We start from the raw sequence: 15,846 nt of genomic DNA on the forward strand, positions 1-15,846 counted from the left end.
ACACCACTGCCATTTCCCCTAAACACCTCCATGCTTCCACAGTTATGTAATGTGGACAAACAGGCTTGCCACTATTCAGCCTTTTCATAATTATCCTTACTTCCTCATTGTTAATCTGTTGCACTTCCTGATTCACTATACCCACATCATCCAACCTTCTCTGTCTCATTCTCTTCATTCATCAACCTTTCAAAGTACTCTGCCCATGTGCTCAACACACTGTCCTCAGTTGTGAGTACATTTCCCTCATCATCCTTTATCACCCTTATATGCTGCACATCTTTCCTAGCTCAGTCACACTGTCTAGCCTATCAGTACAAGTCCTTTCAACCCTCCTTAGTGTCCAACCTGTCATACAACTCTTCATATGCCTCATCCTTAGCCTTTGCCACCTCTCTTTTTGCCATGCACCTCATCCCTTCATACTCCTGTCTACTTTCCTCATCTCTGACAATCCCACTCATTTTTCCCCAACCTCTTTCTCTGTATATTGTCTTGTACTTCCTCAGTCCACCACCAGGTCTCCTTGTACTCCACATACCACACCAATCACCTTTCTAGCCATCTCCCTTACTAGCTCTGCTGTACTTACCCAGATATCTGGTAAATCTCCACTGGCACCCAGTGCCTGTCTTAAATCTTCCCTGAATTCCACCTCACAATCACCCTTTTCCAGTTCACACCATTTGATCCTTGGTACTACCCTCACACTCCTCCTCTTCTTGATCACCAACATCATCTTACAGACCAACATCCTATGCTGCCTAAATACACTTTCCCCTGTCACCACTTTACAGTCTCCAATCTCCTTCAAACTGGTCCTCCTACATTGAATATATTCCACCCGTGTGCATCCTATTCCACTCTTGGATGTCACCCTATGCTCCTCCCTTGTGTTATAGTACATATTCACCACAGCCATATCCATCCTTTTTGCAAAATCCACTACCATCTCACTGTCTGCATTCCTTTGATTAACACCATACATTCCCATAACTTCCCCATCCCCTCTATTCCCTTCACCAACCTGCCCATTGAAATCTACTGCAATCACCACTCTGTCACCCTTGGGTACAGTCATCACCACATCACCCAACTGACTCCACATTTCTCTTTCTCATCCATTGCACAACCAACTTGTGTAGCATATGCACTAACAACAGTCATCATCACACCATCAATTTCCAGCTTCATAAACATCACTCTATCAGACACTCATGTCATCCTCCAAAAACACTCTTGGCATACTGTTCCTTCAGGAGAACACCTACCTCCTTCCTCCTCCCATCTACACCATGATAGCACAATTATGACCTGCCTTCCATACACCAAGCCATACTCCCTTTCCATCTGGTCTCCTGCACACACAATATGTCAACCTTACCCTGGCCATCACATCAGCTAGCTCTGTCCCTATACCAGTCATACTGCCAACATTAAAAGTTCTTACCTCACTAACACACTCCTAGCCTTTCTCCTCTCTTCCTGCCATATGAGTGTTGGACATCCTCTAGGGTATGCCTGTCAATACAAAGGCTACTGTGCTATCGAATGACTCAGGTGTGTTACAACATTAGTAAGACAGTGTCACTAATCTTGTTCTATTGCCCCCCATGTATATGTGGCGTCCTAAAGATGTCCTGCTCTAATGGGTTGAGAGAGATAACTGGGCAGCAAGAATGTGAATACAATGTGCCCTGCTGACATAGAAGAGAAGTGTATATCAGTTATTACCTGTGCACATGTCAGTATGAGTAGGTGTATCTGGCCTCATAACAACAGACATGGGGTGCAAAATGTCAGTTAAAGAAGCTGTACATGTTGTAACCATGTGTAATCTTAGTTACTGTGCATCCAACAGAGTGACATTGGTTGTTCCATTGTCCTGACACAGCCATGGGTACTACAATAAGCATGATCGTCTGTTTGAAATTGGAGAGGTGTCCAACTGTGTTATGACTTTGTTTCCATGACTACTACAAACAGCTATATGAACACCAACATAGTTGTATGGACTCAGCAATACCTCAGTTGTCTAATCCGCCTCCACCAAAGTAGAGTAATCCCCTTTGCTGGACAGCAGCAATACACAGACCATAAACCTGGTCCCTATATTGGCTGTACAGGGCAAAGTAGGAACAGGCACCAACATGGCATAAAGTCAGCCATTGTCTGAACTAGCATATAATGTCACAGGTGGATTATCGTAAGGCTAACTATGAGTACAAATTGGAGACATCCACCAAGGCCAATCACAAGGCCATCTTCCCATATGTATGCAATCTCAGAGGCAACTGTAATGGTGGTCAATCAGAACACATACACACGCAACATAGTTAGAGGCAACATGCTGCAGATAGTGTTAGGACAAACATCACCCCCCTGGTTCAGCATCACTATAGGTGGATATGCACAGCACCTGCACCTCTCCCCTCATCACCAGCGAGCAGGTACATATTGCCTACTGAAAGGCAACAAATGTAAGCATCTATGGGACATCATAACATCCCTGTCCGCATCCTATATGAACTCAGGCATGTGCTCCCAGCTCCATTACACACTGTAGTCACACCAAGCCTTGGCACTATACACACCCCATCTGCATGAAAGATGTCATTGATCTACACAGACCTGAATGAGGAATAGAGGATTATGCAATTAATTGACCCTCACTGGGGGGAATATGACACATCAGGACCAGGAGTGCAATGCAAGCCAATACTGTGCTGATAGATTACAGGGGTATGCTGTTGTTGTGAGTGTTGGCTACTGGTATTCAAGGTACATGTGCAGGTTCTGTACATACTGTTGCCAAATATATGGGGTCCTGTGATGTGTTTCCTTGTTTATGTCTTCCAGGTGCAATGTCACATCACAGACATGCAACCTTTACAGTGGATGAAAACAACTGCATCATCAAAGCCATACTATAGCCCCACTCCCTACTGTTTGGATGAGGGAGAGGACCACCCTGTGGGACAACTTTGTCCACAGGATAAACAATGATGGCCTGCACACATGTACATACAAGCAGGTCTGGCATTCTGCAACCAATCTCATACGGGATGCTCAGTGAAGGGCTGCTGCCACAGCCAGGGACTGCTTATCCAAAGGTGGGAGCCCAGCCATGCAGGCCCCACTGACATCTACTGAGGAGCTACTCACCAACTTTGGGCACCCACCACAACCATGCAACAGGATCCAGAATCCAGCATTGTGGAGGTGGGTGGCACCCACATAATGGACGAGGAGCATGCAGGTAAGACCCTAGTGCACATTACTAGAGTACTGTAGCATGCATATGTTAGATAAAATAGCAGTTGTGGATGGGGTTTTCTAATGCACAGAGGTGCACATCTATGGTGATGTGCAGCATATTTCATAGTATTGGGGATTGTACTGTTAATGTGCAGAAATGCTGCTTCCACCCTATACCAAGGCCACATGTGAGTCTTCTGACAGTACCTATCTCCCACAAATATTTATGTCCCTCTGGTCTACAAGTGGGACAGCAGCTTGTAGCTGGTGAGTATGGAATTGTTTTGTTGGGCTTAGCCAATACCCCAGGCATGTTAAGGCCATGCTATTTCATATGCACACAACTGTCACTCCTTCCCATACTGCTTGATGTCCATATTCACTTGTGGTGGTGTTAAATGCAGTGCATCATAGTAGTCACCATGGGGGCCTATCCGAAGGGTATGTAACATTCCTGTAGCATACCTCACAACCTTTGAGTGCAAGACATCTGGACAGAGACCAACAGACTGGGGGGGACAAATGGGCTATGGTAGGGACATGTATGAAACATTAATCCTATATAGTGGATGCAAAAGTGTACACACCTCTGTTAAGATGCCAAGTGTTTCTGATATATACAACAAGAGACCACAATATGGCATTCCACACCTTTTCCAGCCTGTAATGTGGCCATAACATGAACAAGTAACTTGTAAAACAATATGCTGGATACATTTGAGTGCACACCCTCCAAATAACATATTGTGGAAGCAGCTTGTGATGTACTGACAGCATTCACTCTGCTTGGGTACACACCTGCCATCAAATATGGGGACTCTATGTAACAACAAATAATGGTCCACTGTCTGAGCAGTGTATTCATGACATTTGCTCAGTTGCATGTAACAGAAGCAGCCATGGCTTGCACGCATCTTAAAAAAAACATCAAAGGGATTTCATATTTGAAAGGTATCAGTAAGGAGTAAGGTACACAAACATTACCACAGCATTGCATACCCCATGGAACACAGTGGAGACAGTCATCAAAAGGTGGATTAAATATGGGACAGCAGTGTTGTTAAAAAGAACCAGATGTCCTTCCAAAACAGATGAAAAGACATGTTGAAGACTGGTCAGGGAGGCTGCCAGGAGACAGGCAGCAACACTGAGGGAGTTGCAAGAATCTCTGGCAAGTACTAGTTGTGTAGTACATGTGGCACAAATCACCCAGATTCTGCATAAGTCTGGCCTATGGGGTTGGGTCAGTAGGCAGAAACATTTACCCACACCACACACCATCCAGGGCTGTGTACAAGCTGAAAAACATAACATCAAGTCTCCCAAAGGCATGTGTTAAAATTTGTAATGGTGTAATGAGACAAAGGTTCAAACTTACAGCCACTATCCCTAAAGCTACATGTGGTGCACAAGCAACACCTCACTTCACCTGAAGACCACTATCCACATGTTGAAGCTCACTGGTTTCAGTGCCCTGCTGTGGGGTTGCTGTTCATTAGCTGGAACTAGGTCTGTAGGCATGGTGGAGGGAATTATGAACATTTCCAAATAACACTCACGTGTGGGCCAAAGCCATCAAGCATCTGCAAGATGGCTGAGGATGGAAAGAGGTTTCAGCTTCTAACATGACAATGACCTGAAGCATACATCCAAACCTACCTAAGAATGGCTCCACCTGAATACAATCAAGGGTACGAACTGGGCCAGACAAAGGCCAGACTTAACACCAATAATAAACCCCCAGTGTGACCTCCAATGTCTGTGCACATAAGCTGGCTTTGCCATCTGACAGAGCTGGGGGACATTTGCAGGGAAGACTGTCCAAATAATACCAAGTCAGGATGTGCCATGCTGATATACCCCTTTCCAGGAAGAGTGCTGTAGTTCACTTAACAGGTCCTTCAAAAAGGCATTGGTTTAACGGTGTTCACACTTATGTAACCACCATATTGTACACATCTCGCTCAGTATATTTCACAAATAACACATCTGTTTGTTCCTTGATTGGATTGCACAGGTCATATGTCACTTTTAAGGTGGATAATGTTTTTGAATGCAGTATTGTGGTCTCATTTTATATAATACAAGAGCCTGCCATGTTAACAGGGGTGTGTACACTTATCATATCCACTTAAGCTTAGGAGGTTGTTGGTGTAACAGGATTTGTTTGAACATACATTCAGTGCTGGTGATGAAGCCTGTGAATCAAATGTAATCACAATAAACAAAACATGCTGGAGGGATAGGTTCCTGACCCAGAGACTCCCCAGACTCTGGAATAGACTGCCCATACATGTCAAGCAGAGCGCCTCTTTGGGCCTCTTCAAAAGGAACCTTGATGATTTGATGGGAGAAAGGAAATTTACCCTGGGGATCATGTCAGTCACTCTGCTAGACAGGGGTAAAGGGAAGTAAATAGTGTGTGAAGAAATAGCCAGGGAATTGTTATGGCTAGGCTTGTATAGGCCCTAGGGCTGATAGCCTAGTACCAACCTATGAACCTATGTCGGATAGTGCAATGGTGCAGCGGTAGAGTTGTCACCTCACAGCAAGAGGTTCTCTGGTTCGATTCTTGGCTGGGGTGCCTTCTGTGTGGTGTCTGCATGCCCTCCCTGCATTCGTGTGGGTTTCTTCCGGTTGCTCCGGTTTCCTCCCACATTACAAAGACATGCATCTGGAGCATTTCTCCCTGGGCTTCCACTGAAAATTGGCTAATTCCAAGTCGGACTTTCCTGGTTACCAAATGTGAAATAAATAAAATAAATAAAAATGTCACTAATTAGTGACATCAATCCTCTTATCATCCCAGTCATGTGTCAGACAAACACATAGGGGTTGTGAGTAGCAGAACAAACATATGTGCCAGACATTTACACATTCTTCAATGATTTGTACAGTTGTGAGGTATGGTCTGCAGTAGTTTCCACTGTGCTATACAGGTGAACAGCAATAATGTGTACATGGGTGCAGTGTGTGCTAGGGGAATGGACGTCACCTACTAACAGTACTCATGCATCCCTGAGAGGTATATTGTTAGTAACATAGATTAAGAATGTCTGCAATGCAGGATGTTGATGGCTGTGTGTCATGTATGTCACCTTTTGGGTAATGTGAGGTTTGTGTAATAGCTTTGTGCCACCTCACCTGTAAATGCCTGTGTGCATGGCAGCCAACCATAATGTACAGGTATATATTTAGATATAGTTTCTTCCCTTCACAGGTTGCAATGGGGGTTGGGGTCCCTCCCACTTGGAAACTGATGTCAGTGTCTCTGCAGACTCTGACAATGATGATAGGCATAGTGAGGCACAGGCAGGGTTGTCAGGGGCTGAATCTGTGCCATTGGTTGGCATCCCACTGTTTTCCACCCCATCCCTGCACACAGTCACAATGCCCACACATACTCCATCACCAGTGGCCATAGATAATGGACAGTTGGCGGTGATGGCATGGAACAGGCAAGTGTGGTGACTATCGCAAGTGTGTCTGTAGACACCAGCCATAGCCAGATAACAGGTGAGGTCCCACACAGGCGGTCTGACAGGGGTGCTCAAAGGAGGACTGCTACCTGTCATGCCCCTTTCACAAGTGCCACAGCAGATGTCACCAGACACATGTTTCGGACCATCATGGAGGCACAGGCATGTAATGAACATAACAGCAGATAGAGTCTCAGGGTGACAAATGCAACCATTCCTGCTATGCGTGACAACATTCATGATATTGGTCATGCCCACCGTTAATATGCTGAGGTCATGGATAGACTGTTGTATGAGATGGTTACAATCCTCGACCATGGAATGTCAATGTTAGAGCATGTGGTGGGAGTTGGCCATCTGCCATGTGGACATAGGACAGCAGCACAAACAGCTGAGGGTCCACATGGCCATGCAGCTTCCCACTCCCACAGTGGCAGTACCAGCAGTATGACTGCATGTCCATGCCACAATGCAGCAGGCCATGGGCACATGGTCCTGGCTGGTCCCAAAAGGGACACGGATCCAGCAGACAGCAGTCACCATTGGGGAGCAGTACTGCATCTGCCTTGTACCTGGTGGTGCCAGAGGGCTCCTTGGCAGGCCCAGTTCCTATGTCCATGGCCAGAGATGGTGAGCTGTACACCCTGCCATCTACGGTCCACAACTGACCAACATACCCCTGTGTAGGGCAGCCACATAGCATGACTGTGTACATCCATACACACACACACACACACACACACACACACACACACACACACACACACACACACACACACACACACACACATAACCATTGCAGCCAGGTCACCTCCAGACTTACACACACCACCTCTGTAAAGCCTATTTAATGAACACCCCCAAACACACACACACACACACACACACACACACACACACACACACACACACACACACACACACACAATATCAACCAAATGGCCTAGCCTAGGCCTCTGGCAAACCCACACCCTGTGCATATGATGATACCTGTGCCACATCCCTGTCATCCATAGCATGGATGCAGGGACATGCTAATATGGCTCTGATGCCCAGGGTGAATTTAGTACAGTTTAGCAATGTAATGCTGTGTAAAGTGTTTTCAGCCAGCATGTGTAATGGTTACATGTCAGAGTGTGTAGCTGTCCAGCCATGATGCATTATTGTTGTTATTAATGAAGACTGACTGTGGTCTCCATAATGTATTCTGTTTGTGTTCTAGGTGTCTGTATGTCAGCAGGATGTGGCCCTGTAGATATTATCTACAAAGGGTATGGCAGTGTAGTAACACATTGAGTGTGTCATATCCAGGGTTCGGCTATACACAATTAACAGGTCTGTATAACAGTTATTGTATGTGCCACATAGCTTATAGGGCTGACGGGTGTATACAAGTAAGTGTATGGTGGCTGACATCAGCAGCTCTTGTACAGTGGACAACAATAAGTGTAGTGGGTGGAACACATGTCAGATTTGTAAATCTCACACACCCAGGGGGTATTGTGTTGACCCAACACACAGAGAATACTGTTCACACAAACATACACACACACACACACACACACACACACACACACACACACACACACACACACACACACACACAAAATCACAATTGACAGTGTTGGGTTTGAAATCCCTATCCATCTAGTTAGTGGTAGTACAGCATTATTCAGTTATCACAGGTGGCACAGAGCTCACAATGTGTTGATTTTCCAAAGTATGTGCACCCTTGTAAGGTATGGCAATGGGTGGTGTAGTGGGTGTGACAGGTTTCATACTAATGTCATACACGAGTGTACACACTCCCAAACATTGCTATACACACCAATGCACACACACAAGTGTGCCAATATTGTGATTAGGAACCCTGCCTCTCTAGCTGCTCATTCCATACTGTTACATAGCTGTTGCACACAGCACAGGGCTTATAGGTTTGCAGAGTGTGTGTAGATACCTCTACAGTTGATGTAAAAAGTGGCCCTTGTAGAGTAGAATGTAGGATGTCTGCTGGGAATATGATGGCCTACAATTGTAAAACATGGCCACCCAATGGATATATTCCTCACTCAAACACACTCGGGATACTGGTCTTATACACACACACACACACACACACACACACACACACACACACACACACACACACACACACACACATTTGCTAAGACTGAGATTAGCAACCCTCCCTATCTAGTTATTGCTACTAAAGTGTTAGGCATTTAGTGCAAGTGCCACGGAGTTTGAAGAGTGAAGTGTGTTCCACAGTTCCTCTAAGGTAAACAACATCACCAGGCCTTGTACAGTATGGCGATGGGAGATGTACTGGGTGAGAATGGACTAAAAATATTCTATCCTGCAGAAATATACAAAATGGCCAACACAGACACAGTCATACACTCATGTGCCAGACCTGAGGTTAGCAGTCCTGCCTATCTCATCAATAAGTCCATATTGTTGCATAGTTCCTATACACAGCACACCACACATTAGGCTAAAGAGTGTCATCAGATACCTTTATGGTTGATAGAGACAGCGAGCCTCATACAGTGTACCTTGGGACATGTACTGGGAGTACTCTCAGAAAAATATGTATTAATGTGTGTATGCTTAATGCTAATTAGAAACTAAATAAGTTAACACATTTTTCATTCTATTTTATATGTACTGTTTTATATACAGTTGAGTTTCATATGAGACTGAAAAGATGCTTTTTGAAACTGCAGTGTGCTTTATGAAACTTGCAAGATGCCCTCTGACCTAGTAATTGCTAGCACAGCAATATTCATGTTTATGCCTTTTGGAAATGTACTTGAGAAACAGGTGATTATCTGCTAGGTCAGGAAAAATGAATGAACAATGCTATATTCTGTAAATGTAATGATTTTAAACAATCAGCTCTGTTCGAAGTATGAGAACATGCACAGCTGCAGAAGTTTAGAGATAACATAGACAAAGGACTTTTAGAAAAATGAACTGCAATCTATACTTTCTTTGTGCTCGAATTAGCCATAGTACCTTGAATGGTAACATTGCATATATCTAACCAGTGGTAGCCAAGGCCATGTTGTTTTTCTTAGGAAGTTTCTCACAAAAATTGATAGTACCAGCAGAATATTGTAAAAACAATGACTGTGAAGTAATGATGACAAAACTTGTGATTCACTACGTCAGCTTGGTAGGCAATGTCTTATTAGAAAGTGTATAAAAATGACTGCATTTCCTGATTCTAGTTAGACAAACTCTGTATTAGCACGTTTTTGTCTCCTTGCTGCAAGATTAAAGTGCCTTAACCTGAACCTACCGTGTTTTGATAATTTTTAAAGTATATTTTTCCTTTGACAGTTTTGGTCCTTCGAGCCGGAAACACCTCTCACTCTAGGCTCAGGTCTGAATTGGGCCCGGTGGCATGTACTCGTATGGAGAAGTGGCCACATCGGCTCTTTTGTCTTGAAAAACCTCCAACTGAATTGTTGTTCGAAAGAGGCCAGCCACTGTTTCTGATCTGGGATTGGAGGACGAGTCAACGTTCTGGTGGATCAACTCATGGAGGGTCAGGTAAGGAGGAATTTACCTTTTTTTCTGTTTTAGATCAGGGACTTGTTACAGTATTGTTTTGTCAGGGAGATTTGCATGTGCAGATCAGGGACAAAAAGATTGCTGTCTTGTCATAGATCAGGGAAACAGAATAGGTAGGCAGTTATTCTAGATAAACTGTGAAAAGGTGTAAAATCATGGTACCACGTGATAAGAAGGGTTATGTAACAATTTCTGACTTAGCTAAGGCAACATGGGAAATCAGTGCACGAAAAGTTCCCGAGACCCGCCCCTAACCAAAGACGCGAAATATATGCAATTACAGCGTGCCGATAATGTTAAGTATTATACAAAATGGGTTGATAAATACAAATTTGATGGTAATTTAGATAAACCTTCACTTATTAAACTTGTTAGACAACTTAAGACAGATGAGAAAGGTCAGCTAAAAAGGCAACGACAATTAGGAATCCCTCAGGCACACAGGTGGCTTGAGGAAGCAAACCGCAGGGAACAAAGGATTAAAAATTCAAAGGAAATGTTCTTAGATAAAGAAGATAATAACTTGGTAATAGCAACAGCCCCTCCTCCGCCCCCTCCGCTTCCCTTACCAGAATATGAAGCGAGTGGACAAGCTGATCCACCTCCGCTATACCTAGCTGTTCCTGCAAAATCAAAACCGTTTATCAGAGATCCTATCGAGACCAGGTCTCGAACACGCGACTTGAGAGGGGATATTGAATTATATGAAATAAATAAAAATTCACAAGCTATGAGTGAGGAAGAGATATGTCCACTCATAGAAGTACCAAATCCACAGGCAGGACAGGCAGGACAGGATCCAACTCTTCTAGTATATAGACTGTGGACACCGGAAGACATCCGGAAAGCCACAGAGGGAATTCCCCATCCAAAAGTTAATTTTAGAAAATTCTTAGAAGACTTACAAGGCATGAGGTTAAGTTACCATTTGAATGGAGAATAAGTAGAAAAAGTAGTTAGACAAATCATAGGTCCAGTTTGGCACATGATCAGTGGCAACTGGAATCCCCGTGATGCAGAGCTTAGACCACTCCCACATAGTAACGCAGAACTGGACAACAGAGTGAAAGGTCTGACAGATCGAATCTCTGAGAAATGGAAGCCTAGGGCTGATTGGACTTGCATTAATCAATGCATACAACAAGAAGGTAAAACTGTTGATAGATATTATGCCAGATTATTAGAATGTTTTAATAACCATTGTGGAATGCAGGTACCTGAAGATCAAACACATGATTCCCCATATGAGCAACAGCTAAAGAATGCATTTTTAAAAGGCAGTATTACACCCATTAGCAGCTTTATTACAAAGCACATGGTAGATCATCGTACAAGTAGATTACAGTCATTACTTGAATATGCAAGATATGCCGAAAGGCATTTTAATAGCACAAAGAAAAAGAAAACTCAAGTATTTGCAGTAGAAGATGGATCAGAAGTCTTTGTAGTACAAACTGGGAAGAAGGGTAAGAAAAATACCCAGGGAAACAAACAATCTGATAAGTGATCGGAAGACTTTGAAGAAAGAAAGAAAAGGGGTGAATGTTTCAAATGCGGGAAAAAGGGACATTTAGCAAGGGATTGCAGGCAAAATAAGAAGGTAATCATGGAAGATAAGGAGGGTGAGGAATGACTATATGACAGTCAAGAATCACTGGATAGGAATAAACAAGAAGACAAATGCAAATGTGATAGAAAGGGTAGAGGATGTGACAGAAGAAATAGAGGATGTACGTGAATTCATAGATAATGAAGAAAATGAAATTTTAGACTTAGCATTATTGAGCTTAGAGCTCTACTTGGCAGACACAAAACTGGAAGTTACACTTCTGGTAGAGGGGAGGGAAGTCAAATTCCTGTGTGACTCAGGGACTTCACGGACCCTGATACATCCTTCCAAACTACCAGAAAATTCAGAATCACTGGACTACATATTAGTGAAAGCAGCTAACGGACAGCTGTATCGGGAGCCACTCTCCCACAACATAACGATAACTGACCCAGTTTCAGGGATGACCCAGCAAAGCAAAATTGTTGTTTCTGCAAAATGCCCAGTGAATCTCTTGGGCAGAGACCTAATGCAGATATTTGGCATAGCCGTAGTTCCAACTATGCAGGGTATGGAAGCACAGTGACAAATGGATACTTTTTTAGTGCGACCGGAGGGTGAAACATTTTATTGGTACAGCCAGGACTTAGTTATGACTGGTCCAGGGGCAGTAACCAAAGAACTGATGAACATAGCCATCAGTAAATCCCCCTCCCGTGACACTGATAAACAGCATTTGTTGCATTGCACTCTATATTACTGTAACAGACCAGGACCTGATAAAGAATATGAGCAAGAACTGTTTAGAAACCATGCTAATAGGTTAGTATTATGAGATTTGTACTGGGACACAGAAGGAAACAGTGTAGTAAGCTGTTCATTGCCCCAGGAATTCCTAGCACTTTACAAATCTAATTGATTACCACATGTAAGTTTAATTAAGAGAGAAATTTGAAGTTGGCAGACCTAGGAGAAAAAGTCACAAGGTGGGAAAAACAGACAGAATTAGAACTCTCTGAACAAGGAGTACAAAAGCAGAAATTAAAGTGGATAACACAGACACACCCAGCTGTGCACTCACAGGCAAGTGAGGATAGCTGAGTAGCACTCTTACTAGAGGAAGAGGAAAAAGCCTTACGAGACATACCAGAGACTCTCTGGTCAACAGGGAAATCAGATGTAGGACTTATTCGTACAGCAGGACCAGTTACTATCATGCCAAAATCAGCATTTAGACCTCAAAAGAGACAGTATCCCTTAAGAAAGGACGCAGAAATAGGAATCAAACCTATAATAGCAGCCTTACTTAAGGAAGGAGTCTTAATAGAATCTCCTGATTCACTGTGTAATACACCCTTATTTCCTGTTAGGAAAGCAAATGGAGAATGGCGCATGGTCCAAGATTTACAAGCTGTAAATGATGCAGTTATACCCAGGGCATCTGCGGTGCCAGATCCACACACTTTATTGAATGATTTGAAACCTCAACAAAAGTATTTTTCTGTGGTAGATATTAGCAATGCATTTTTCTCAATACCGATACACCCAGACAGCCAACATTGGATTGCATTTACATTTCAGGGGAAATGGTATACATATACGAGACTACCACAGGGATATTGTGAAAGTCCAACAATATTCACACAAGAAATGGCAAGTAACCTGGCGGGATTTATCCCACGAAGGCAGTCAGATTTTACTCTATGTAGACGCCATTCTGCTGGCAGGCCCCACCCAGCCAGAATGCAGAGTGGATACCATCGCATTATTACAATTTTTAGCCACTCAAGGACACAAAGTAAACAAAAACAAACTGCAACTTTGGAAAAAACAGGTCAAATACGTGGGATATGTAATATCCAAAGAAGGCAGAATATTAGATGAAGACAGAAAAACAGCAATATTACAAGCACCTAAACCAACTACCAAGAAGGAAATTATGTCCTTCCTGGGTACTACTAACTTTTGTCAGAGTTGGATTCCAAACTATGCTTTGGAATCTGCTCCGCTGACTAACTTGATATTCAAAAAGCCGATGGCAGCACAAGATTTATTACAGTGGACACCAGAAGCAGAATCAGCTTTCTGCAAACTGAAACAACTGATAGCTTCTTCCTTAGTTTTAGGATTACCAAACTATCATAAGCGATTTTTCCAAACTGTAGACTGTAAGCAAGGTTATATGACATCAGTGTTAATGCAACAGCATGGGGACAAACAACGCCCCATAGCTTACTATTCATCACAGCTAGACCCAGTGGCGCGATCCTTGCTCCACTGTGTACAAGCAGTAGTCGCAGCTGCAATGGCAGTGCAGGCTTCAGCCTCAGTAGTATTGTTCCACCCTCTCACATTGAGAGTGCCTCATGCAGTCGCGATTATTTTACTGCAAGAAAAAGTAGCATATCTCTCTCCTGCTAGACATCTTTCCTGTATGACTATACTGTTGGGCCAACCTCATATGACAAATGAACGATGTACAACTTTGAATCCGTCAACCTTGCTCCCAACCCCTGCAGATGGCAAACCACACTGCTGCCTGCAGGAGATTGAGCAAAAGACACTACCTAGAAAAGACCTTACAGATGTTCCCTTGGATGATGTCGAGGTGACATACTATGTGGATAGCTCATGCAGGAGGGGTCCTACAGGACAGAAGCTAGTGGGGTATGCAGTAGTTTCTGATACCAAAATTTTAGAAGCAAAGTCTTTACCACACAACTTATCTGCACAAGCAGCAGAATTGATTGCCTTGACAAGGGCATGTACCTTAGCAAAAGGTAAGAAAGTAAAAATTTTTACTGACAGTCAGTATGCTTTTTCTACTGTACATGTTTTTGCACAGCAGTGGAAAAATAGAGGGATGATAACATCTACTGGTAAACCAATTAACCATGCGGAATTTATTTTAGACTTGTTAGATTCTATTCAGTTACCTCAGAAAGTAGCTATTTGCAAATGCGTAGCTCATACCAAGCAACAGGATAGAATTTCAAAAGGTAATGCGAGGGCTGATACAGCTGCAAAACAAGCAGCTTCAGCTTCAGAAGTCTTTCTTTTAAGTGAGGAATTACAACCATCTGAGATTTTAGACTTAGAAATGTTAAAAACAATGCAGACACTTACTACAAATGTAGAAAAACAGAAGTGGATAAAACGAGGAGCAATCCTTGAGAAGGGACTGTACATCTCCAAAGAAAACAAACCAATTTTACCATCGAACTTGTTTAGATATGCAGCTTTGTTGAGCCATGGGCAGTGACATGTCTCAACAAGGGGGATGGTACAGTTAGTGAATCAAGTGTTTACGATGTATGGATTTACAAACTACACAAAAAATGTTTGTGCAGCATGCCATGTTTGTAACAAGCATCATGCACAAGGGGCATTGAAACCTAAGCAAGGGAGTTTCCCTATACCACCGTATCCATTCCATACTATTTGTATGGATTTTATAAAACTGAACAAATGCAAAAATAAGAAATACTGCCTTGTCATTATAGATATGTTTTCCAAATGGGTGGAAGCTTTTCCAACTAAAAATCCAGCTGCAGCTACTGTTGCAAAAGTCCTCATTAAAGAAATTATTCCTAGATTTGGCATACCAGAAAAGATTTATAGTGACAGTGGCACACAATTTGTAAATCAAACTATACAACAACTTAGCCGTTATTTTGGGATTTCTCTGAAAAATCATTGTGCATACCACCCCCAATCAGCAGGATTAGTAGAGAGGCATAATGGAGTTTTGAAAAGCAAGCTTAGAAAATTGATTAGTGAGACACAAAAGAACTGGGTGCACTGTTTACCTCTGGCACTGTTGAGCATGAGAACTGTTCCAAATGCAAAGGGTTAACTCCTTTTGAAGTTCTGTTTGGGAGGGCATATTATACACCTCAATGGAAACCTCTCATGCCTGCAGAGCAGGAGGCTGACAGTTCACTTGCAGGGTATATGAGGCGATTTTTGAATAGCAACCTT

The sequence above is a fragment of the Protopterus annectens genome, chromosome 11.part0, assembly GCF_019279795.1.
Source record: "Protopterus annectens isolate FY-2018-M chromosome 11.part0, PAN1.0, whole genome shotgun sequence".
Taxonomy (NCBI): Eukaryota; Metazoa; Chordata; order Ceratodontiformes; family Protopteridae; genus Protopterus; species Protopterus annectens.